The sequence below is a fragment of the Elephas maximus genome, chromosome X (assembly GCF_024166365.1).
Source record: "Elephas maximus indicus isolate mEleMax1 chromosome X, mEleMax1 primary haplotype, whole genome shotgun sequence".
In the NCBI taxonomy this organism is placed as follows: domain Eukaryota; kingdom Metazoa; phylum Chordata; class Mammalia; order Proboscidea; family Elephantidae; genus Elephas; species Elephas maximus.
Window position 1 is genome coordinate 49,923,511 of NC_064846.1, and position 24,738 is coordinate 49,948,248.

Sequence of the window (24,738 nt, forward strand, 5' to 3'; positions counted from 1 at the left end):
TACATTGGTGTAAATCTCTTCATGACACTGGATTAGTCAGTGGTTTATAGATATGACAACAAAAGCATAAGCAACAAAAGAAAAAACAGATAATTTGGACTTCCTTAAAATTAAAAACTTGTGCATCAAAGGGCATTATCATGAAAATGAAAAGACAACTTACGACATGGTAGAAAATATTTGCAAATCATGTATCTTATAAAGGTCTAGTATCCAGAATATATTAACAACTCTTACAACTCAACAACAAAAACACAAACAACCCAATTAAAAAATGGGCAAAGGACTTGAATAGACATTTCTCCAAAAAAGATATACAGCCAACAAGCACATTAAAAGACGCTGAACATCATTAGTCATTAAAGACAAAAAAAGCAGTTGCCATCAAGACGATTCTGATTCATGGTGATCCCATGTGTATCATAGTAAAACTGCGCTCCATAGGATTTTCAACAGCTGATTTATTAGAAAGAAGTACATCGCCAGGCCTTTCTTTCAAGGTGCCTCTGAGGACTCAAACCACCAACCTTTCAACTGACAGCTGACAGCTTAATGGTTTGTGCCACCCAGAAACATTAGTCATTAGGGAAATGCAAATTAAAATCACAATGTGATACCACTTCAAACCCACCAGAATGTTTAATATTAAAAAGACTTATACTACCAAATGTTGGTGAGGATGTTGGTGGGAGAGTAAAATGGTACAATCGCTTTGAGAAAGTTCTGGAAGATTCTCATAAAACAAAACATACACCTATCCTATGATCCAGCAATTCTACTCCTAGGTATTTACCCCAAGAAAATTTAAAATACATGCCACAAAAAAGACTTACACAAGAATGTTTATAGAAGCTTTATTAGTAATAACCCCAATTTAGAACAGGTATCCATCAGCAGAATGTACAAACTGTGATATACCTATACAATGGAATGTTGTTTGTTGTTATTGTTGTTAGGCCATTGAGTTGGTTCTGACTCCTAGCAGCCCTATGTACAACAGAACGAAACACTGCCCGGTCCTGCACCATCCTCACAATCATTGCTATGCTTGAGCCCATCATTGCAGACACCGTGTCAATCTATCTCACTCAAGGTCTTCCTCTCTTTCGCTGATACTCTACTTACCATTATCAGTAAGTGCTTCAAGTCCTCTTTGCTTTCAACAAGCAAGGTTGTTGACATCTGCATATCACAGGTTATTAATGAGTCTTCCTCCAATCCTGATGCCCCGTTCTTCTTCATACAGTCCAGGATCCCAGGTTATTTGCTCAGCATACAGACTGAATAAGTATGGTGAAAGGATGCACAACTTTCTTGATTTTAAACCATGCAGTATCCCCTTGCTCTGTTCGAATGACTGCCTCTTGGTCTATGTGCAGGTTCCTTATGAACACAATTAAGTGCCCTGGAATTCCCATCCTTCACAATATTATCCATAATTTGTTACAATCCACACAGTTGAATGCCTTTGCAGTCAATAAAACACAGGTAAACATCTTTCTGGTATTCTCTGCTTTCAGCCAAGATCTTCCGACATCAGCAATGATGTCAATGGGATGTTACTCAGCATTAAAAAGGAATGAAGTACAGATGCAAGCAATAATGTAGATGAATCATTATGCAGAGAGAGAGAAGCTTTACAGAAAAAGTATATATTGTGCAATTCCATTTATATGAAGTTTCAGAACAGGCAAAACTAATCTAACAAAAAAGATCAGAACAGACTATGTGTGCATCTCCTGTCTGGAGGGGAGATGTGAAGGTCGAGGGAGTCAGAAGCTGGCTGAATGGACACGGAAATACAGGGTGGAGAGAAGGAGTGTGCTATCTCATTAGGCAGAGAGCAGCTAGGAATATATAGCAAGGTGTATATAAGGTTTTGTATGAAAGACTGACTTGATTTGTAAACTTTCACTTAAAGCACAAGAAAAATTAAAAAAAAAAGAACTTGAATAAAAAAAAATCAGAACAGTCCTGTCCCTGGTGGGTAATAGAAGTGGGGATTGACTGGAAAGGGGTATGAGGATCTCTCTGATGTGGAGGTAATATTCTATATCTTAATAAAAGTTTAGGTTACACCAGTTGTCAAAATTCATCAAATAAAACAATATTTTTATATTTCACTGTATATAAATTTTATCTTTAAAAAAGTGAACAAATTAGTAGAGCACCTTGGTCAACTGGCATAACATAGTTCATAAAGTTATATTCTACATCCTAGTTTGGTGAGTGATGTCTATGGTCTTAAAAGCTTGCCAGGAGCCATCTAAGATATAACTATTGGTTTCTACCCATCCAGAGCAAAAGAGAAAGAAGGAAACCAAAGACTCAAAGAAGAAACTAGTCTACAGGACTAATAGTCTACACGAATCATAGCCTCATCTACCCTGAGACCAGAAGAACTACATGGTGTTGGCTACCACTACCAACCATCCCAATCAAGGCCACAGTAGATGGATCCTGATAGAATGGGGAAAAAATGCAGAACAGAACCTCAAATTCCTTAAAACAAATAAAATTAAAAAAGACTTACTCGACTGGTTGAGACTGGAGGACTCCCCAAGACTACTGCCCTGAGATACTCTTTAAACCTTGAACCAAAACTAACCCCTGCGGTTCTAACCCTTGCCATTTATAAGCAACCTCAATGTCTGTGGATGACTCACCCAACACTCTAGCCTCACTGTACCTTGATCTCCTCTCCTCCAGCAACCTCTGGCCACATGTCATTAGTGTCTTAGGCCACCCATCACATGGAGCTGCTCCACTTCAGAAATTCTCAACTCCACTATCCCACTCTCTGGCTACAACCTCCTATCCCCAATACTTCTTGGCTTTCAGAATATCCTGGTGACATAACAGTTAAGCATTTGGCTGCTAACTGAAAGGTTGGCAGTTTGACCCCACCTGGGACTCTGCAGGAGAAAGACCTGGTGATCTGCTCCTGTAAAGATTACAGCCAAGAAAACTTTATCGGGCAGTTCTACTCTGTCACATGGGGTTGTTATGAGTCAGAATCGACTTGACGGCACCCAGCAACAACATCCTCATCAAGATTTCCCATCGTGGTACTGAGTTTCTGTTTCGGAAGTTGAAAAACTTTTGGAAATAATGCTGATGGTTACACAATGGGTGAATATAATGAATGTCACTGAATTGTACACTTAAAAATGGACAAAATGGCAAATTTTTGTTATATATTTTTTACCACAATAAAATTATTTTTAAAAACTCCCACTTTTTGACTTCTCCCTTTCTCCAGCTCATTACCCACTCATGGCTTCACTCCCTATCGAGTCTAGACACCTTGGTGCATCACTTCAACCACTCTCTTGTTAGCAGTCTCACTGCTCTTAGTATTTTTAATCTACCATTTATTGAGCAACTACTGTGTGCTACTCTACATGCATTATCTCTGCAACTCCCTACAACATCCATGTTGTTGTTGTTGTTAGGTGCCGTCGAGTTGGTTCTGACTCATAGTGACCCTGTGGACAACAGAACGAAATGACATCCATATGAGGTAGTTATCACCATTATCCCCTTTTACAGATAAGAAAAAGGACTCTTAAAAGAAGTGAAGTAACTTGTCCAAGGTCACATAGCTAGAAAGTAGTGGAACAGTGTGCAGTTGATATCTGAATGAGATCTTCTGACTCTAAGGTCGGGGCTCTGAACCAGTAGATTACTTTGTTTCTGAGAGGGAAAGATAGCTCTGACTACAACTTGGAGAATGAAGGGAAAAAGAAGCAGGTAAGTGTGAAGGCTTGGAGACCAAGACAGTAATCCAGGTGAGAGTTGATGATGGATTGTTCTCTACCTGAACATCACAAAGAATTCAAAAATAAAGTCCCAGAGGCAGGGCCAAGATGGTGGAGTAGTCAGACACTTCTGGTGATCCCTCTTACAACAAAGACTCCCCCCCACAAAAGTGAAACGATTATATTTGTGACAAGCTAGGAGCCCTGAACATCAAAGGCAGAGTTAGAAAATGTACTGAGTGGCAGGGAGAGGGAAAGATGGTTCAGAAGTGGAGAGGAGTTACAGGGCCTGAATCGCTGGGAACCCTCAGGCACCTTTCCCTGGAGCGACTGCAGTGGGCTGGTAGTAGTGTTCCAGATGTGGTTTGCTCAGGGAGAGACAGTCAGCCACACAGCCTACTCACACCTCTGGAACCAGAGAAGAACGGTGCTGTCTGCAAAAGCTAAGTACTTGCATTTATTTTACCACACCCCCAGCACCCAAGCCGGCTTCACTGGTTGTTGATTTTCCTGGGCCTGAGACAGGCCCTGCTGCGTGCCCTGAGCCATTCTCCCAGCCTTGGAGAAGGAATAAATTCACAATTGGGGGAAAAGATGATCTACCAGCTCCAAGGACTTTGAATACCTTTCCCCCCTGCATGGACCTGTGTGAGCCTATTTCAGGAGAATAGGCCCTTGATGGCAGACTGCAACTGTTTCAGCTATGCGGTAGAGGTGGGTGTTTAATGTTTGACATTGGCTTTGCCTATTAAACAGGGTCCTCACCTACCCACAGCAGGGGCCTAAAGACAGGTGGCTCCACCCATGTCACCTAGCCAACCATGACAGGGGTCCAAGGATAAATGGTACCTCCTAGTCCTTACAACCAAAAACACTGCATGCCCATGGTCCATCTGCAGAACCCACCCACCTGTGTGCTCTAGGAAACAGGGATGCACTTTCCTCACAGACACTCGGGGGATGGTCTTCAGGCCCCTGCCTTGTTCAGAGAGCTTGGCCCCCTTCTGCAACCAGATACCAGTAACTACACCAATCACCCCTGCCCCTCTAAGACTGTAGGACAGAGCCTGTACCAGACACTTGATGACCAACTACCTGGACACCCAAGCTGAATCCATACAAGAAAAGTGAATGGGCTCCCAGGCTTGTATACCTGATAAGAGCCCTAGCCATCTGATGACAAGAGGTTAGAGCTTCAAAGGTGAAAATAATCAAGCTAGCTCACTCAAGCAACCTATTTGGGCACATCAAAACAAAACAAAGCAAGAAGCTAGCATACAGTAAGGAAACACAAAATAAACTAATACAATAACATAGATGGCTCAGAGACAACAGTCAATATCAAATCACATAAAGAAACAGATCATGATCACTTCGACAAGCTCTCAAAACAAAGAATCAGGGGATCTTCTGGATGAAGGTGCCTTCCTGGGATTACCAGATGCAGAATACAAAAGAATAATATACAGAGCTCTTCAAGACATCAGGAACGAGACCCGGCAAAATGCAGAACAAGCCAAGGAACACACAGATGAAGCAGTTGAAGAAATTAAAAAGGTTATTCAGGAACATAATGAAAAATTTAATAAGCTGCAAGAATACACAGAGAGACAGCAATCAGAAATTCAGAAGGTTAACAATAAAATTACAGAATTAGATAACTCAACAGAAAATCAGAGGAGAAGAATTGAGCAAGTGGAAGACAGAATTGGTGTGATGAAGATAAAACACTTGGCACCAATATATTTGAAGAAAAATCAGATAAAAGAATTTTAGAAAATGAAGAAACCCTAAGAATCGTGTGGGACTCTATCAAGAGAAATAACGTTCGAGCGATTGGAGTACCAGTACAGGTAGGGATAACAGAAAATACAGAAAGAATTGTTGAAGATTTGTTGGCAGAAAACTTCCCTGATATCCTGAAAGATGAGAAGATATCTATCCAAGATGCTCATCAAACTCCACATAAGGTAGATCTTAAAAGAAAGTCACTAAGACATATTATAATCAAACTTGCCAAAACCAAAGATAAAGACAGAATTTTAAGAGTGGCTAGGGATAAACAAAAATTCATCTACAAAGGAGAGTCAATAAGAATAAGCTCGGACTACTCGGCAGAAACCATGGAGGCAAGAAGGCAATGGGATGACTTCTATAAAGCACTAGAGGAAAAAAATTGCCAGCTAAAAATCACGTATCCAGCAAAATTGTCTCTCAAATATGAAGGTGAAATTAGGACATTTCCAGATAAACAGAAGTTTAGGGAATTTGTAAAAACCAAACCAAAACTACAAGAAATACAAAAGGGAGTTCTCTGGCTAGAAAACCAATAATATTAGATATCATCCCAAGACTAGAGCACAGGACAGAGCAAACAGATATCGACCCAGATAGGAAAATCACAAAAATAAATCAAGATAAAAAAAGCTCAAAACAGGGAAACAGCCATGTCATTATGTAAAAGAAGAAAACATGAAAACAAGAAAGAGTGACTAAGAAATATAGTCATAGATCTTCCAAATGGAGAGGAAGTCAAAGTGATATAAAGAAATAAAAGTTAGGTTTAAACTTAGAAAAATAGGGGTAAATATTAAGGTAACCACAAAGGAGACTAACAATTCTGCTTATCAAAATAAAACACAAGAAAAAAATACTCAGCAGAAACAAAATCGACAGCAACGAATAAGAGGAAAAGACAATATATAAACTACTCAACACAAAAAAATTAAGTGGGCAACACACAAGTCAGCACAATGGGACTAAACCAAAAGCAAAGAAGTTTCCTGAATAAACTGAATGCTTCGAAGGCCAGGGTAGCAGGGGCAGGGGTTTGGGGACCATGGTTTCAGGGGACATCTAAGTCAATTGGCATAATAAAATCTATTAAGAAAACATTCTGCATCCCACTTTGAAGAGTGGTGTCTGGGGACTTAAACGCTAGCAAACGTCCATCTAAGATGCATCAATGAGTCTCAACCCACCTGGATCAAAGGAGAATGATGAACACCAAGGACACAATGTAATTATGAGCCCAAGTGACAGAAAGGACCACATGAACCAGAGACTACATCAGCCTGAGACCAGAAGAACTAGATGGTGCCCGGCTACAACCGATGTCTGCCCTGACAGTGAACACAACAGAGAACCCCTGAGGGAGCAGGAGAGCAGTGGGATGCAGACCCCAAATTCTCATAAAAAGACCAGACTTAGTGGTCTGACTGAGACTGGAAGGACCCTGGTGCTCATGGCCCCCAGACCCTCTGTTGGCCCAGGACAGGAACCATTCCTGAAGCCAACTCTTCAGACATGGATGGACGGATGGGACTGGACAATGGGTTGGAGAGGGATGCTGGTGAGGAATGAGCTTCTTGGATCAGGTGGACACTTGAGACTATGTTGGTATCTCCTGCCTGGAGAGGAGATGAGAGGGTAGCAGGGGTTAGAAGCTAGCGAAATGGATACGAAAAGAGAGAGTCGAGGGAGGGAGTGGGCTGTATCATTAGGGGGAGAGTAATGGGGAGTATGTAGCAAGGTGTATATAAGTTTTTGTGCGAGACTGACTTGATTTGTAAACTTTCACTTAAAGCACAATAAAAATTATTTAAAAAAAACTGTCAGCCCATATGAACCACGCCTCTTCTAACATGAGATCAAAAGAACTAGATGGTGCCCGGCTACCACTACCAACCATTCTGACCAGGGACTCAATAAAAGGTCCCAGATAGAATGGGAGAAAAATACAGAATAAACTCAAATTCATAAAAAAGGCCACACTGACTGGACTGATAGAGGCTAGAGAAGCGCCCAAGACTATCGTCTAAGATACTGTTTGGGCTTGGAAATGAAGCTATTTCTGCAGGTCACCCTTCAGCCAAATAACAGAGTGGCTTATAAAATACACAATATAATCCATGGGTAATGTGCTGCCTTAAACAATTAACTAATGAGACCAAATGGTCAAGAGTTAACCCAAAAAGCAAAGATGAGAAGGCAAGGAGGGGAAGGGAAGCTAGATCAATGGAAACAGAACAAACAAAATGCAAATAATGAGAATGCTGATACATTGTAAATATTGTAACCAAAGGCATGGAAATATTTGTATAAAAGTTGTTAAAGAGGAACTTAATTTGCTGTGCAAACTTTCACCTAAAACAATAAAATATTATTAAAAAATTAAGTGGGAAAAAGAAACTGTCAACAACACACAAAAAAAGACATCAAAATGACAGCACTAAACTCATACCTATCCATAATTACGCTGAATGTAAATGGACTAAGTGCACCAATAAAGAGACAGAGAGTGGCAGAATGGATTAAAAAAAAAAAAAAAGATCCGTCTATATACTGCCTACAAGAGACACACCTTAAACTTAGAGACAAAAATAAACTAAAACTCAAAGGATGGAAAAAAACATATCAAGCAAACAACAACAACAAAAAAGCAGAAGTGGCAATATTAATTTCTGACAAAATAGACTTTTAAGATAAACCCACCACAAAGAATAATAAAGGATACTATATAATGATTAATAATGATTATATATAATATATATATCCAGTGCCATATATATATATATACACACATATAATATATATAGGGTCGCTATGAGTCGGATGGAATCGATGGCAGTGGGTTGGATTTGTAATGATTAAAGGGACAATATACCAAGAGGATATAACCATATTAAACATATATGCACCCAATGACAGGGCTTCAAGATACATAAAACAAGCCCTAACAGCATTGAAAAGTGAGATAGACAGCTCCACAATAATAGTAGGAGACTTCGACACACCACTTTCGGTGAAGCACAGAATATCCAAGAAGAAGCTCAATAAGACACAAAAGATCTAAATGCCACAGTCAACCAACTCAACCTCAAAGACATATATAGAACACCCCACCCAACAGCTGCCAACGATACTTTCTTCTCTAGTGCACATGGGACATTCTCTAGAATAGACCACATATTAGGTCATAAAGTAAGCCTGAGCAGAAGCCAAAACATCGAAATATCACAAAGCACCTTCTCTGACCACAAGGCCATAAAAGTAGAAATCAAATAGCAGAAAAAGCAGGGAAAAGAAATCAAACACTTGGAAAGTGAACAATACCCTGCTCAAAAAAGACTGCATTATAGAAGACATTAAGGATGGAATAAAGAAATTCATAGAATGCAATGAGAATGAAAACACAGCCTTTGGGACCCAGCGAAAGCAATGCTCAAAGGTCAATTTATATCAATAAATGCACACATACAGAAAGAAGAAAGGGCAAAAATCAAAGAATTATCCCTACGACTTGAACAAATAGAAAGAGAGCAACAAAAGAAACCCTCAGGCACCAGAAGAAAGCAAATAATAAAAATTAGCTCAGAATTCAATGAAATACAGAACAGAAAAACAACTGAAAGAGATAACAAGACCAAAAGCTGATTCTTTAAAAAAAATTTTTTAAATGATAAACCATTGGCCAAACTGACAAAAGGAAAACAGGAGAGGAAGCAAATAACCCAAATAAGAGATGAGATGGGTGATATTACAACAGACACGACTGAAATTAAAAGAATCATATCAGATTACTATGAAAAACTATACTCAAACAAATTTGAAAACCTAGAAGAAATGGATGAAATCCTAGAAATACACTACCTACCTAAACTAACACAAACATAGGTAGAACCACTAAATAAACCCATAACATAAGAAGATATTGAAAAGGTAGTCAAAAAACTCCCCCCTCAATGGACTTCTAAGTCAATTGGCAAAATAATTCTATTATGAAAACATTCTGCATCCCACTTTGAAATGTGGCGTCTGGGGTCTTAAATGCTAACAAGGGGCCATCTAAGATGCATCAATTGGTCTCAACCCACCTGGAGCAAAGGAAAATGAAGAACACCAAGGTCACAGGACAACTAAGAGCCCAAGAGACAGAAAGGGCCACATGAACCAGAGACCTACATCATCCTGAGACCAGAAGAACTAGTTGGTGCCCGGCCACAATCGATGACTGCCCTGACAGGGAGCACAACAGAGAACTCCTGAGGGAGCAGAAGATCAGTGGGATGCAGACCCCAAATTCTCATAAAAAGACCAAACTTAATGGTCTGACTGAGACTAGAGGAATCCCGGTGGCCATGGTCCCCAGACCTTCTGTTGGCCCAGGACAGGAACCGTCCCCGAAGACAACTCATCAGACATGAAAGGGACTGGTCAGTCGGTGGGAGAGAGATGCTGATGAAGAGTGAGCTAATTATATCAGGTGGACACTTGAGATTGTATTGGCATCTCTTGTCTGGAGGGGGGGTGGGAGGATAGAGAGAGAGGGAAGCTGGCAAAATTGTCACAAAAGGAGAGACTGAAAGGGCTGACTCAACAGGGGGAGAGCAAGTGGGAGTACGGAGTAAGATGTTTGTAAACTTATATGTGACAGACTGATTGGATTTGTAAACGTTCACTTGAAGCTTAATAAAAGTTAATAAAAAACAAAACAAAAAAAAACTCCCCCCTCAAAAAAAACCCCGGTCCGGAGGGCTTCACTGCAGAGTTTCACGAAACTTTCAGAGAAGAGTTAACACCACTACTACTAAAGGTATTTCAGAGCATAGAACAGGACGGAATACTCCCAAATTCATTCTATGAAGACAGCACATCCCTGATACCAAAACCAGGTAAAGACACCATACACACACAAAAAAAATTACAGACCTATATCCGTCATGAACTTAGATGCAAAAATCCTCAACAAAATTCTAGCCAATAAAATTCAACAGCATATCAAAAAAATCATTCACCAAGACCAAGTGGGATTCATACCAGGTATGCAGGGATGGTTCAATATTAGAAAAACAATTAATGTAATCCATTACATAAATAAAACAAAAGACAAGAACCCCATGATCTTATCAATTGATGCAGAAAAGGCATTTGACAAAGTTCAACATCCATTCATGATAAAAACTCTCAGCAAAATAGGAATAGAAGGAAAATTCCTCAACATAATAAAGGGCATTTATACAAAGCCAACAGCCAACACCATCCTAAATGGAGAGAGTCTGAAAGCATTCCCCTTGAGATCGGGAGCCGGACAAGGACGCCCTTTATCATCACTCTTATTCAATATTGTGCTAGAGGTCCTAGCCAGAGCAATTAGGCTAGATAAAGAAATAAAGGGCATCCAGATTGGTAAAGAAGAAGTAAAAGTATCTCTATTTGCAGATGACACGATCTTATACACAGAAAACCCTAAGGAATCCTCAAGAAAACCACCGAAACTAATAGAAGAGTTCAGCAGAATATCAGGATACAAGATAAACATACAAAAATCAGTTGGATTCCTCTACATCAACAAAAAGAACATCGAAGAGGAAATCACCAAATCAATACCATTTACAGTAGCCCCCAAGGTAAAATACTTAGGAATAAATCTTACCAGAGATGTAAAATATCTATACACAAGACACTACTGCAAGAAACCAAAAGAGACCACATAAGTGGGAAAATATACCTTGCTCGTGGATGGGAAGACTCAACATTGTAAAAATGTCTATTCTACCAAAAGCCATCTAGAGATAAAATGCAATTCCAATCCAAATTCCACCAACATTTTTTAACGCGATGGAGAAACAAATCACCAACTTCATATGGAAGAGAAAGAGGCCCCAGATAAGTAGAGCATTACTGAAAAAGAAGAACAAAGTGAGAGGCCTCACTCTACCTGATTTTAGAACCTATTAGTTTTTTTTATACCCCACAGTAGTCAAACAGCCTGGTACTGGTACAACAACAGATACATAGACCAATGGCACAGAATTGAGAATCCAGACATAAATCCATCCACATATGAGCAGCTGATATTTGACAAAGGCCCAAAGTCAGTTAAATGGGGGAAAAGACAGTCTCTTTATCAAATGGTGCTGCAAAAAAGTGAAACAAGACCAATAGCTCACACTATGCACAAAATTTGACTCAAAATGGATCAAAGATCTAAATATAAAACCTAAAACAATAAAGATCATGGAAGAAAAAATAGGGACAACGTTACAAGCCCTAATACCTGGCATAAACAGTATACAAAACATTATAAAGAATGTAGAAGAAAAACTAGATAACTGGGAGCTCCTAAAAATCAAACACCTATGCTCATCCAAAGACTTCACTAGAAGAGTAAAAAGACTACCTACAGACTAGGAAAAAGTTTTTAGCTATGACAGTTCTGATCAGCACCTGATCTCTAAAATCTATATGTTTCTGTTAAAACTCAACTACAAAAGGGCAAATAACCCAATTAAAAAATTGGCAAAGGATATGAACAAGCACTTCACTAAAGAAGACATTCAGGTAGCTAACAGATACATGAGGAAATGCTCACGATCATTAGCCATTAGAGAAATGCAAACCAAAACTACAATGAGATTTTAGCTCACTCCAACAAGGCTGGCATTAATCCAAAAAACACAAAATAATAAATGTTGAAGAAGTTGTGGAGAGACTGGAACACTTATACACTGCTGGTGGGAATATAAAATGGTACACCCACTCTTGAAATCCATTTGGCTTTTTCTTAAAAAGCTAGAAATAGAACTACCATATGACCCAGCAATCCCACTCCTTGGAATATATCCTAGAGAAATAAGAGCCTTTACACGAACAGATATATGCACAGCCATGTTCACTGCAGCACTATTTACAATAGCAAAAAAGATGGAAGCAACCATGGCGCCCATCAACGGATGAATGGATAAATAAATTGTGGTATATTCACACAATGGAATGTTATGCATCGATAAAGAACAATGATGAATCCATGAAGCATTTCATAACATGGAAGAATATGGAAGGCATTATGCTGAGTGAAATTAGTTGCAAAAGGACAAATATTGTATGACACCACTATTATAAGATCTCAAGAAATAGTTTAAACAGAGAAGAAAATATTTTTATGGTTGCGAGAGTCGGGAGGGAGGCAGGGAGAGGGGTTTTCACTAATTAGATAGTAGATAAGAACAATTTTAGGTGAAGGGAAAGACAACACACACTACAGGAGAGGTCAACACAACTGGATTAGACCAATAGCAAAGAAGTTTCCTGAATACAACTGAAGGCTTCAAAGGCCAGACTAGCACGGATGGGCGTTTGGGGACCATGGTTTCAGGGGACATCTAGGTCAATTGGCATAATAAAATCTATTAAGAAAACATTCTGTATCTCACTTTGGAGAGTGGGGTCTGTGGTCTTAAACACTAGCAAGCGGCCATCTAAGATTCATCAGTTGGTCTCAACCCACCTGGACCAAAGGAAAATGAAGAACACCAAAGATAGTAGGTAATTATGAGCCCAAGAGACAGAAAGGGCCACATAAACCAGAGACTGCATCAGCCTGAGACCAGAAGAACTAAATGGCATCCGGCTACAACCGATGAACTGCCCTGACAGGGAACACAACGGAGAACCTTTGAGGGAGGAGGAGAGCAGTGGGATGCAGACCTCAAACTCTCATAAAAAGACCAGACTTAGTGGTCTGACTGAGACTAGAAGGACCCCAGAGGTCATGGTCCCCAGACCTTCTGTTAGCTCAAGACAGGAACCATTCCCAAAGCCAACTCTTCAGACAGGGATTGGATTGGACTATAGAATAGAAAATGATACAGGTGAGGAGTGAGTTTCTTGGATCAAGTAGACACATGAGACTATGTGGGCAGCTCCTGTCTGGAGGGGAGATGAGAAGGCAGAGGGGGACAGAAGCTGGCTGAGTGGACACAGAAAAAGAGGGTGGAAAGAAGGAGTGTGCTGTCTCATTAGGGAGAGAGCAACTAGGAGTATATAATATCACAAGGTATATATAAATTTTTATATGAGAGACTGATTTGATTTGTAAACTTTTACTTAAAGCACAATAAAAATTAAAAAAAGAAAGAAAAAAGTCCTACTTACTTCAGGTGTGTGACTTCACAGGATGGATTCCGTGGGCTTGGGCTGGTGACCGCACAGCTAAGCCCTGCCTAGAAGAGACCAAAAATCAATCAGCAGTTTAATACATTGTTTCCAAATACATCTTTTTACTTTGCCTTCTCTAGAAATATATACATATATGTATATATTCTATGTATGTTGCCATGTAGTAAATATTTCCCATGCGCTTGGAATTTTATATAGTCTTGTTATACCTTCAACAACCCTCTGAGGTACTATCTCCATTTTATAAAAGAGGAAAGTGAGGCACAGGAGGATTAAGTGCTCAAGGTCACACAGTTAACGATAAAGATGAAATCAGAGCCCAAGTCTGCTAGTCAATTTCTAACCACTGATCGGAACTAGTCCCAACCTTAGATTCATACTCCCCACACTACACAAGGCTGTTGAAACCCTTGAGGAAAAAAAAAATCACATAAGCATGCGAATGAGACCACTACAAATCTCTGTGCTCCAACCTCAGCAAGGAGCTAACTAGCAAGATCTGAGGTTAGGGAGGGACCCTGGACTCAAAGCACAGTGAGGGGGCTGTATATTGTTAAGGCGATGGGCTCCCTTACCGGATCTTGCACAGGGAAGTGATCCCGTTTTATACACACCACTCTGAGGGCACCATCTCCCAGAGGAACAGCAAACCTAGCCTCAAAGCTACACCAAGCCAAGGACAAGCCTATAGAACGATTAGGCAAGAGCTCGGTCACCTGTTCCATTTCCTCTCTCAGAATCAAAAGACACTATGACAAATATCAAAGTAACGGATTTGGCCCTCCCCTGGTGGCGCTGGGTTAAGAGTTAACAAACAGGTCGGCAGTTTGGACCCACCAACCACTCCTTGGAAAGTTCTACTCCGTCCTATAGGGTCGATATGGGTCGGAATCCAGTCGACGGCAACGGGTTTCTTTTTTTTAAAACCATAATCTGGGGTCCATGGATGGCCATCCGTGGGCTTAAGAACCCTCTATGATTACGTGCAATCGTGTGCCTTTTTTTAAAAGGAGGTGGTTACTAGTTTTCCTCAGATTTTCAAACAGGCCCAGGTCCACCACCGCCCCCACCCCAGGCCCAGGAAAAAAGGTTAAGAATCGTGGCTTTAAGCTTCCTCAGCAAGGGATTCTCTCACATCTTTACCTCAGTCCCGCATGCAGTGTCAGTCCCCACCCTCCTCAGTCAGCATTCCCTTCCGCCGCACACGCACCACTCGCGCACGCAGCATCCCCACGCACGCATCACCTCACGCACACGCACCCAAGCACGCATCACCACAGGCACACGCACACTAATTCCCTCGCACGCGCCTCCACACTCACACACCCCACATGCATACCTCGACACATGCACCTCTATAAGTCGCCACATACACGCATCCCCCCCACACGCACCACCAACGCACCTCCACACATACACACCTCTTTAGATCACCACATACATGCATGTCCCACAGGCATCTCCACACATACACACACAAGCATTCCCATACACAAGCACCTCCCCACATACACACCTTCATACACCCCTCTACACACACGCTTCTCCCTTTACCACAGGCACCAACCCGTATACACCCGCACGCGCGCGCGCATACACACACACACACACACACACACACACACACACACACACACCACACACCCTCCGGAGCCTTTTCTCTTTCTTCCCTCTCTAAGGCTGGCTTCTCTGCCGGCGGGCCAGGCCCTCCCCCGCCCCCCAGCTTCTCAGCAGTGAGGAACCTCTCCTGCGCGCTGAGCCCGCCCGGTCTGAGTTCGCTGCAGCCCCGCGGGCCCTTCCGACTTGGGCCGCCGCTTCCCTCCTCACATCCCAGGAGACACCGGGCGGGGTGTGGCGCCACCGCGCTCGGCCACCAGGGCCTTCAGATGAGAGAGAAGCTAGCCGCTCAGACTGAAGGAACTCCCTCGCTTTCCCGTCCCTCCGAATCAGAGCGGAGTGGGGGGGGGGGTCACATCCTTGCTGGGGAAAGCACTCACCTGGTTCTTGAAGCCAGTTTGCTCTTCCTGTACTTCCTGCCAGTGGGAAAGGGACTGTGAGAGACAGCCAAGGTCTTTGGGGCGGAGAAGGGGAAATGACTCAGAGAGGAGGCGGCCCAGAGGGAGGGGCCGGGCTGGAAAGGGGAACAGTGTGGGGCGGGAGGGAAAATGAGGGTGGCAAAACCGCGGTGGTGGCGGTTTTGAGAGTGTCTAGCGCAGACCTAGAAATTCCTCCTGACCAAGCCCCAACTCCAGGAGCCGTCGGGCTAGGTCACTTCTTCCGTTCTGGGCTTTGAGCTAGCTTGTCCCGCGCCAAAGGTAGACATAGCTAAGACCCTTGCTAGTAGCTCGCCAAGCTTCAAGGACTCTGCTGGTCTGGGCACAGTTTCAGGGATTAGCCCTTCCTGTTCTATGGAGGCTGTAATAGTCTTTACCTCATAGGGTCGCTGGGAAGATTAAATAAATAACTGCATTTCACGTGCATTTTTTAGCATAGTGTCAGGCACACTGTAAGCAATCAATCAGTGATAACTCCTGTTATTAGGGACATGTTCATTTGTTGACTGTCTTCCCTCTAAATTATGAGTCCCATGAGGGTAGAGACTATATCTAATTCATAACACAACCCTAGCACCTGATACAAAGAAGCTATCAAATTATTTGTTGAATGAATGAATAAACGATTGAATGATAACTTGGATTCGTGGCTATACCAAGAGCCTCTCCTCTGCCATATAAGGGATGCTTTGTGGGAGTTTTAGAAAGGCCATGAATGGGAAAAAAATGGCCTACAGGACCCTTGCCGGTTGCTGTATCAGGTGACCTGCTCTGCCCTTGAAAAATGGAATGTCTTTGGCAATCCCTACATGAACACATGGAATACTGCTAGACAGCTGACCTGAAATTTGAAACTGAGACATGGATGACTAGAGCAGTATTTGCATCTCGAACAGTTAGTGAGAGAGCCCTGGTGGCACAGTGGTTAAGAGCTCACATGCTAATTGAAAGGCGGACAGTTCGAACCCATCAGCTGCTCCAAGGGAGAAAAGACCTGAAGACCAGCTCCTGTAAAGATTACAGCCTAGGAAACACTATGGGACAGTTCTACTTTGTCCTATAGGGTCACTATGTGTTGGAAGTGACTCCATGGCACACAACAACACAGTGAGTGAGTGCAACAGGATAGAGGGAGAGGGTTGAAGTGGAAAGCTCAAAAATAATGGTGGCAACTATAAGTGGGGAAGATTGGCAGGGGAGTTCTTAGTGAAGTTAATAAGTGTGTGTGGTTGAGGATACCAGAAAAACCAAACCTGTTGCCATTAAATTGATTCCAACTCATGTAAAAAGGAAATTTGATGGTGGTCCTAAAGTAACATTAATGCCATTCACCTCTCTGCTCCAGTCATAGGATTCCTGATGGTCTACTCTGATGTCCAATATTCTTGAGGTAAGTATGCAGACTTCTACCACTACCTTCACTAAATTTTCATTTATGGAAATACATACTGTTAGGGCTAGAAGGGACCTTAGAAATTAGCATACACTTAAATTCATAGTTGAAAAACTAAGAGCCTGAGGTAGCAAAGGACTTGGGCCTTGGAATTCTCTGGCCTTGGTACTGAATCTTGCAAGGCCTGAACTGGTGGTTGTGTATTCCATTATTCCATTAATCCCTGCCCTCCCCCTAACCTCAAAGAGACTGAGAAGAATGAAAGGACAGGGCAGAAGGGAGAGCGGGAGAAGATTCCTCAATAGACCCTAATTGATTTCACTTCCTTTTCCTTCCTCCAGGGGAAGGTACCTGGACCCTCAGCTAGTTGCTGTAGAGAACACTCCACCATGGCACCCTAGAGACTGCACTATCCACAAAGGCCATGCAGGCAAAGGCTTGAACAACAGCTAATCTGAGTCTTGGCAGAATGCCTTGATCCTCCCGGATCACAGGAGGATGGGAAGCCTGTGAGGAAATACTTTGAGGCCATCTCCCATTCGCCTCCTTATCTCCCCTGGGAGGCTGTCATGAGACAGATTCTCATTATCTCCCAGTTCTGGTGAAATCTGAGGCTCCATGCCTCACCCCCCTCAGAATAGAGCTACAGACTTTAAAGTCAGTCAGTTGTGATCTAGAATTGCCTTCTTAGGAATGTCCCACAACTCATGTTGCAGTTATCCTGCCCCCTTTTTTTTTGGTGTTGTCTTTTTTGATGTGCGAGACAAGGACCACAAGGAGCTGGAACCTTTGCCTACTTTTTCTTTTGCTGTGTAAATAATGAACTGTCTGAATCTGAAAGTAACTCATTTTATCATTACTGGATGAATCAATCAGGCCTTGGTCTTGGTCATGGTCTTGCCTTATCTTGTGTGCTTGACAGCTGCTTATTATGAATTTCACATTTCTGGTATATCACATCACCTTCCCTTATCACTAGGAGTCACTGGGTGGTACAGCTTGACCCCACCCAGAGATGCTTCAGAAGAAAGGCCTGGTGATCTACTTCCAAAAGGTCATAGCCACTGAAAACTACAGAGCGCAGTTCTACTCTGACACACTTGGGGTCACCATGAGTCAAAATCGAGACTTGAAGGCGACCAGTTCCCTTGTCACTAAGGCAGTTGAGCTGGATAAAAATATATGTAGATTGTAATGTTTTTTTCCTGCCACTGTACATCAAAGTGAAAATTGGCCCAAATTTCATCTTCTGGGACTTTCAATATGACTGGAGGAGTAACAGATCCTCTTTTCATTGTTTCTGTGCACAAGGCCAGCCCTACTGAGAGAGCCTGCATCTGTATTCTGTTATTTGAAAGAGTCCTTTTGGTCCAAAATACATCCCCTACAGCCCTGCCATGGCATTGCTGGCTGACTCTCCCAAGCCTGAAAATCTGAAGCTTGCCCTACCCCCCTTGCCACTCCCCAGTTAGACAACAAGGGCATTGTCTTTAAAAGGTCTTTGTTAACATTTTCTTGTTTTCTGAGAAGGAAGGAAGAGGTAGATTGAGGGGTTGGGAGGGGTGTGAATTTTGCCCACACTCCTCCATTAGCACATTATTGATAGCTAATTTGTTAATTCTTCTGATTGTTTCCTTTGAAGGAGACTGGCCTTAAGGAACAATGGCTCGTTATGAAGAAGCAGTTGTGGGGATGCTGGGCCAGGGCAGGCCACCTCATACTTGAGCAGGATTATAAAGGATGGTGAGGAGTTCATCTAAGACAAACCTCACAATGTACAAGATGACCTGGTTGTCATGCTGCTTAAACCACGATCCAAACTCATGTGTGCTGTGTATATTTACAACAGCAACAGCAAAATACAGGCAGCCCTCTGTATGAGTGGGTTTCGTATCGATGGATTCAACCAACTGCCGTAGAAAATACTGGGGGGGAGGGTGTGGAGGTCTCTCCGCTTTGTGATAAAGTGCTTGCAAAGACTGAGAAAGCATTAAGTGTTAAATGTAAGCAGTAACAACTATTGACATTGTATTAGGTATTATAAGTAATCTAGAGATTATTTAAAGTATCAGGAGGATGTGCATAAGTTACATACAAATACTATGCCATTTTATATAAGGGACTTGAGCATCCTACGATTTTGAATACTGTGGGGGTCCTGAAACCAATCCCCTTCTCCATACCAAGGGATGACTATAAATAAAATTTAGAGAGGAAAAAAAAATAATCCGTTGCCATCAAGTCTATTCTGACTCAAAGAACCCTATAGGGCAGAGTAGAGCTGCCCCATAGGATTTCCAAAGCTGAAACCTTTACAGAAGCAGACTGCCACATCTTTCTCCTGAGGAGCAGCTGGTAGGTTCAAACCTCTGACCTGTTAGCAGCCGAGTGCTTCACCACTGCGCCACTGGGGCTCCTCTCATTCTGCTTGTCAGGTCCTAATTCTATTCAACTAGAATTTACTGAGTGTTATTGATTGAATTATGTTTCCCCAAAATATGTGTTGTAAATCATAACCTCTATGCCTGTGGTTATAATCTCATTTGGGAATGGATTGTCTTTGTCATGTTAATGAGGCAGGATTAGTGTAGGGTGTATCTTGAGTCGATCTCTCTTGAGATATAAAAGAGATTAAACAGACAAGCAGAGGAGAGATGGGGTAAGATAGATACAAAGATACATAGAGATTCCATGGAACCAGGAAGCAGAAGCTGAAGAGACAAGGACCTTCCTCAAGAGCTGAAAGAGAATGCCTTCCCCTAAAGCCGGTACTCTCAATTTGGACTTCTAGCCTCCTAAACTGTGAGAAAATAAATTTCTCTTTGTTAAAGCCACTCAGTTGTAGTATCTCTGTTATAGCAGCACTAGATGACTAAGACACTGAGCATCTACAAGTCTCCATGCTGAGCCTGGTAATAGCTTCCACTTTTACCCCTGGGTCTCTAGTAAAGACTTCCTTTTCAGCTATCATTAGTACCTCACTGAGTTCGTGGATCTAAAACTATTTGGGAAGAATTGGCAAATTGGGTACCCTACTGGATTATAATCTCCTGGTGGCATAGTGGTTAAGCATTTTCACTGCTAACTAAAAGGTGGGCAGTTTGAATCTACCAGCCACCCCTTGAAAACCCTATGGGGCAGTTCTACTCTGTCCTAGAGGGCCACTTTGAGTAAATTTTGGAGCCAGTGGAAACCCTGGTGGCGTAGTGGTTAAGTGCTATGGCTGCTAACCAAAGGGTCGGCAGTTTGAATCCGCCAGGCACTCCTTGGAAACTCTACGGGGGAGTTCTACTCCGTCCTATAGGGTCGCTATGAGTCGGAATCGACTAGACAGCACTGGGTTTGGCTTTTTTTGGTTTTAGTGATGCAGTGATTAAGAGCTCAGCTGCTATCCAAAAGGTTGGCAGTTTGAATCTACCAGCCACTCCTTGGAAACCCTATGGGGCAGTTCAACTCGACGGCAACAGGTTTGGTTTTTTTTTTGCTAGGTTGTCTACATTAGGAATACTTTAACTGTAGCCCCACATAAATAAGAGTACTCGGAACATAATGAGTGATCAATAAATGCTTAATGAATGACCAGGCCAGAACAGTAACAATTATAATTTGTATATGTACCCAAAATTATAGGCAGATCACATTGATCTCCCCCTCCTAGAAATTCACGGGGTGGGGGGTGGGGAAGGCGTCATTCTCATTAGCTATCATGCTATATACATTTCAAAATCTGTGTAATAACCTACTTGGCCCCTGTTACCCCTAACCTTTGTTAGTGAGACCAGCTCTCACTTATCAATAGGCTTACCTTCCCCGGAAACTCTGGGACCAATCCTATTCCTAGGTAAGGGAACATAAAAAAAAAAACCTATGCCTGCTCTACCCTGACACATCAAAGAGAGCTGGCTACCCAAGTATCACATCCAAAACAAACATGTAAAATCTTAATTGTGAGTAATAGCCTCTATATTCATTTGCCCACGCTATTCTCCAATTAGTCTACTAACCCTTTGCCGTTGAGTTGATTGCAACTCATAGTGACCCTAAAGGACAGAGTAAAACTGCCCCATAGGGTTTCCAAGTAGTGGCTAGTGGATTTAAACTTTCAACCTTTCGGTTAGCAGCCAAGTTCTCAACCACTGCACCACCAGGGCTCCATTAGTCCACTATACCCCTTATATTCCAAGTTCTTGTCTCCTTTACGTCTTAATTCCTTTGGCTTTGTGCTATATAGGTCCTATAGGCCCTTGGTCTGACAAGCTGTTTCAAGTCACTTCTCTAGGTATCACCGTTGACCTGCCCTTCTTCACTTCATTCTCTTTAGTTTCAGCACAACCACAAAGAACTCTGATTAAGTTATGTCCAACTCCAGCCCTGAGGAATGTCCTAACCTTCCAAGATCCTCTTACAGGCCAGGTATTTAACAAGTCAGCTTACTTGCTTCCAGTCCTACCCCGACCTTAACCAATGGGTTCCAACAGTGGAATTTTATTTGTTCTTATTCCCGATGCTTTAAATTGAACATGTTATGTTTCCTTGGGTCTTGTAAGTCTTCATGACTGAATCTCAATTTCCAGACATCCTGGACAGTCTCCACCCAGATTTTTACCTATTAGGTGATGATTTCCCCCGTCACTTACCCAATTCAAGTAACTCATGGCTGTCTTCCTTTTAATCCTCCCCCAATTACAATCCAGTGAGAGACAATCAAGAACTCATGAATACATATATATTTATTTAATTCATAATATAGCATTTTGAATGGTCTGGGATATTTTAGAGAGGGGTGAGACTGTGTAATCCGCATATACTCAGATTTCTGTCACTAGGAGAAACCAAAACTCCCAGTACAAACAAGGGGTAAAGCATTTGGTAAAAAATAATCCAACAATAGTCAAATAAATAGTCCAGCCAATAACAATACAGCATATGTCTGAAGTTGGCAGGCCAACTTCAGTTTTACCTGATCTGATGGCAGCCAATCTGGACAACCTGTAATACCATGGCCAAATACAGCCCAGTGGCTCAGAGGCTGTAAGTTGGCTTCAGGAGCTAGAAATAAGTGTGGGAGTGGTTCTTATATATTCTTATATACATGCCTCACATTCACCCATTCCTTGGAGGAAAAGGTATCAAATATTTGAGCTTATCAAAAAATCCATCCATGGATAGATCCAGCCAGATGTGTATATATATATACACACACACACACACACACCATGAAACTTTAAAAAATTCACCTAATGTGTTTTAGCTGAAAAGAAAATATAACTGATTTTGCTGCAATCTGAATTTCACTGCATCCAAAATTGCACGATGGAATTACATGACAAAAACACATCCAGATGCAGTAACTCTTACAAGTAGTCAGGACCCCAATGTGGCATTAAAATTTCTTTCATATTCTCAAAACAAGTTTATTTTTATTATTTTTGTGCTTTCTTCAGTAAGACAATATAAAAAGGTGAAAATAAATTGCAGATGAAAAGAATGCTTTGCTAGAAGAAAGGTTGTAGGGTAGTGGATTGAGTAGAGCAATAACAAAAAATATTTATCAAGTCATATTCCCTGAAGATGTTAAATACAGGCCCTATTCCCTTTGTTTAACTGGGTTTAGCAAGAAGTAGTCAATGACTACTCTTAAGGTCCTTGGCATTACTAGGATTCTTTGAAAGTCTTATATTTACTGAAGTATATATCTAGGACTCACCACACCCCTACTGAGTACTTTGCCCCCATGTTGTATCTTGGAATGCACTTTTCATTATTTGGCTCAGAAGCCGGGACTTGAGTCAAACTTGTTTATCCCAAATCCTGTTTAATTTCCCACTTTAATAGGCTTTGCTCTGAATGGGGGCTATAACCAAAACTTAAATCCACCTTCAAAGACAAAATTTGAAAAGATTGAAAAGAATGGTGCCACATGCTCCAAAGACAATTCCCCAAGATAATTTCCAAAGGGCTTTTGAGGGAGGCAATGGTCATTTATATGTATGAGCCCTGGTGTATCTGTGAAATAGTCTTAATGCAGGCCAAATGAAGGGGTAACCGAGCTTTTCTGCCCAGGAAATAACAAAGACCAGCATGGACATCAGAGTACAAGAGGAAGCCTTGATCATTCATTCATTCAATAAACATTAGCCAGGAAACTACTCTGTTACAGACATTATGCCAGGTGTTAAAAATACAACAATAACAATGAAACACGCAATCTTTGCCGTCAAAGAATTAACAGTCCAATAGAGAAAATAATTAATATACATTAAACTTTTGTGTGCTTCAGAATCACTTGGGGAGCTTGTTAAAAATGTAAATTCCTACTCTAAATTAAATAAGGCCAGGGAAGGGGGTAGGCATCTGTTGTTTTAGCAAACACCAAAGCTGATTCTAATGTAGGTGGTCTAAGGACCACACTTTGGAAAATGCTGCTATACAATACAGTTACTACCAGAGATGAGGGGATGCTCAGGGTGCCACATAAACCAGTCTAGGGAGTCAGGAGTTAACCTGGTTGAGAGGGGTGGGGGTAGGAAATGGTAGTCCAAAAGGGTGGGGAAATTGGAGCTTTGCCCCAGGGCACTAAAGTCTAAAGGGTACAAAACATGGGTGTGGAAGGTCTAAGGGCAAGGGAAAAGAAATTGGACTAGGGTGTGGGTGCTCTGTGCTTCCAGCATTTTCATAATCTTCCCTTATTTTAAAGACAAGTCCTACCATTTACCCTGGGCGTCAAAAAATTTAAAAATATCTTTGATCCAGGCCCAGAAAACAACTATATAAATAGTTGAAAGGGAAAGTAGCAAAAGATGAAGCTGGGAAAGCAAGCAGGATCTCGAAAAGCCAGACACTAGGGAGTTGATACCTTCTACTTATGGAAGGCGGTGAATGATTTTATGAAAGGGAAAAGCAACATTTGTTGTGTTTAAGAATTTTTATATAGGCCCTAGGGGAGAAACCAGGGTAACTTAGAAACGAAGGACACACAATTTTTGAAGCACCACTACACTGTATTGGGGCTGGGGGGAGAAGGGATTAATATGTATTGCACACTTACCAAGTGCCAGGTGCTGTGCTAGGCAGTTTAAATATGCAGTCTTTTTAAATTTTTGCAACCACCTTGTGAGGTAGGTATTATTTTACAGAAGAGGAAACTGAGGCTCGGAGAAGTGAAGTGACTTGCCCTACGCCACACCACTAGTAAATGGTGGAGGAACTGAGATTATTTCAGTCCAAAGGCAACGAGCTTTCCATCACAGTACACTACTTACCATCATGCTGAATCTTACTGAGGTTGTTAACTTCCTGATTAACAGTAAGTACACATGGTCTTTGAAACCCAAAACCTTGCCTTGTCACTAGATATGTAAGTCTGATCTAGCCTTCTATATCTACCTCATTCTTGCTTTCTGTTTGAGAAATAAACATTGTTAATAATAGCTGTTATTTGGGGGATTTACATTTACTTTTTCTCTTCTACGGAATAGTACTATGTGCACTCCCACAGAAGTAGTGCGGTACTTGGCATGTTGTAGTTTGTTGAATGAATTAATAAATGAATGTTCGCCCACCTGGTGGA

General features: G+C 41.7%; 1 protein-coding gene across 2 annotated transcripts in view; it reads right to left on the reverse strand.

Annotated features, from left to right (window-relative positions):
* The window catches only part of LOC126069651 (NACHT, LRR and PYD domains-containing protein 12-like), a 55,413-nt gene extending 39,610 nt beyond the window's left edge, over nucleotides 1-15,803 (reverse strand). For both annotated transcript variants that reach the window (XM_049873263.1, XM_049873262.1), the window contains exons 1-2: nucleotides 15,719-15,803; nucleotides 13,698-13,765 (exon numbers count right to left, since the gene is read on the reverse strand). The gene's annotated coding sequence lies outside the window, so the exon portion shown is untranslated. The remainder of the gene's footprint in view (nucleotides 1-13,697; nucleotides 13,766-15,718) is intronic.
* Nucleotides 15,804-24,738: the final 8,935 nt, after the last annotated feature.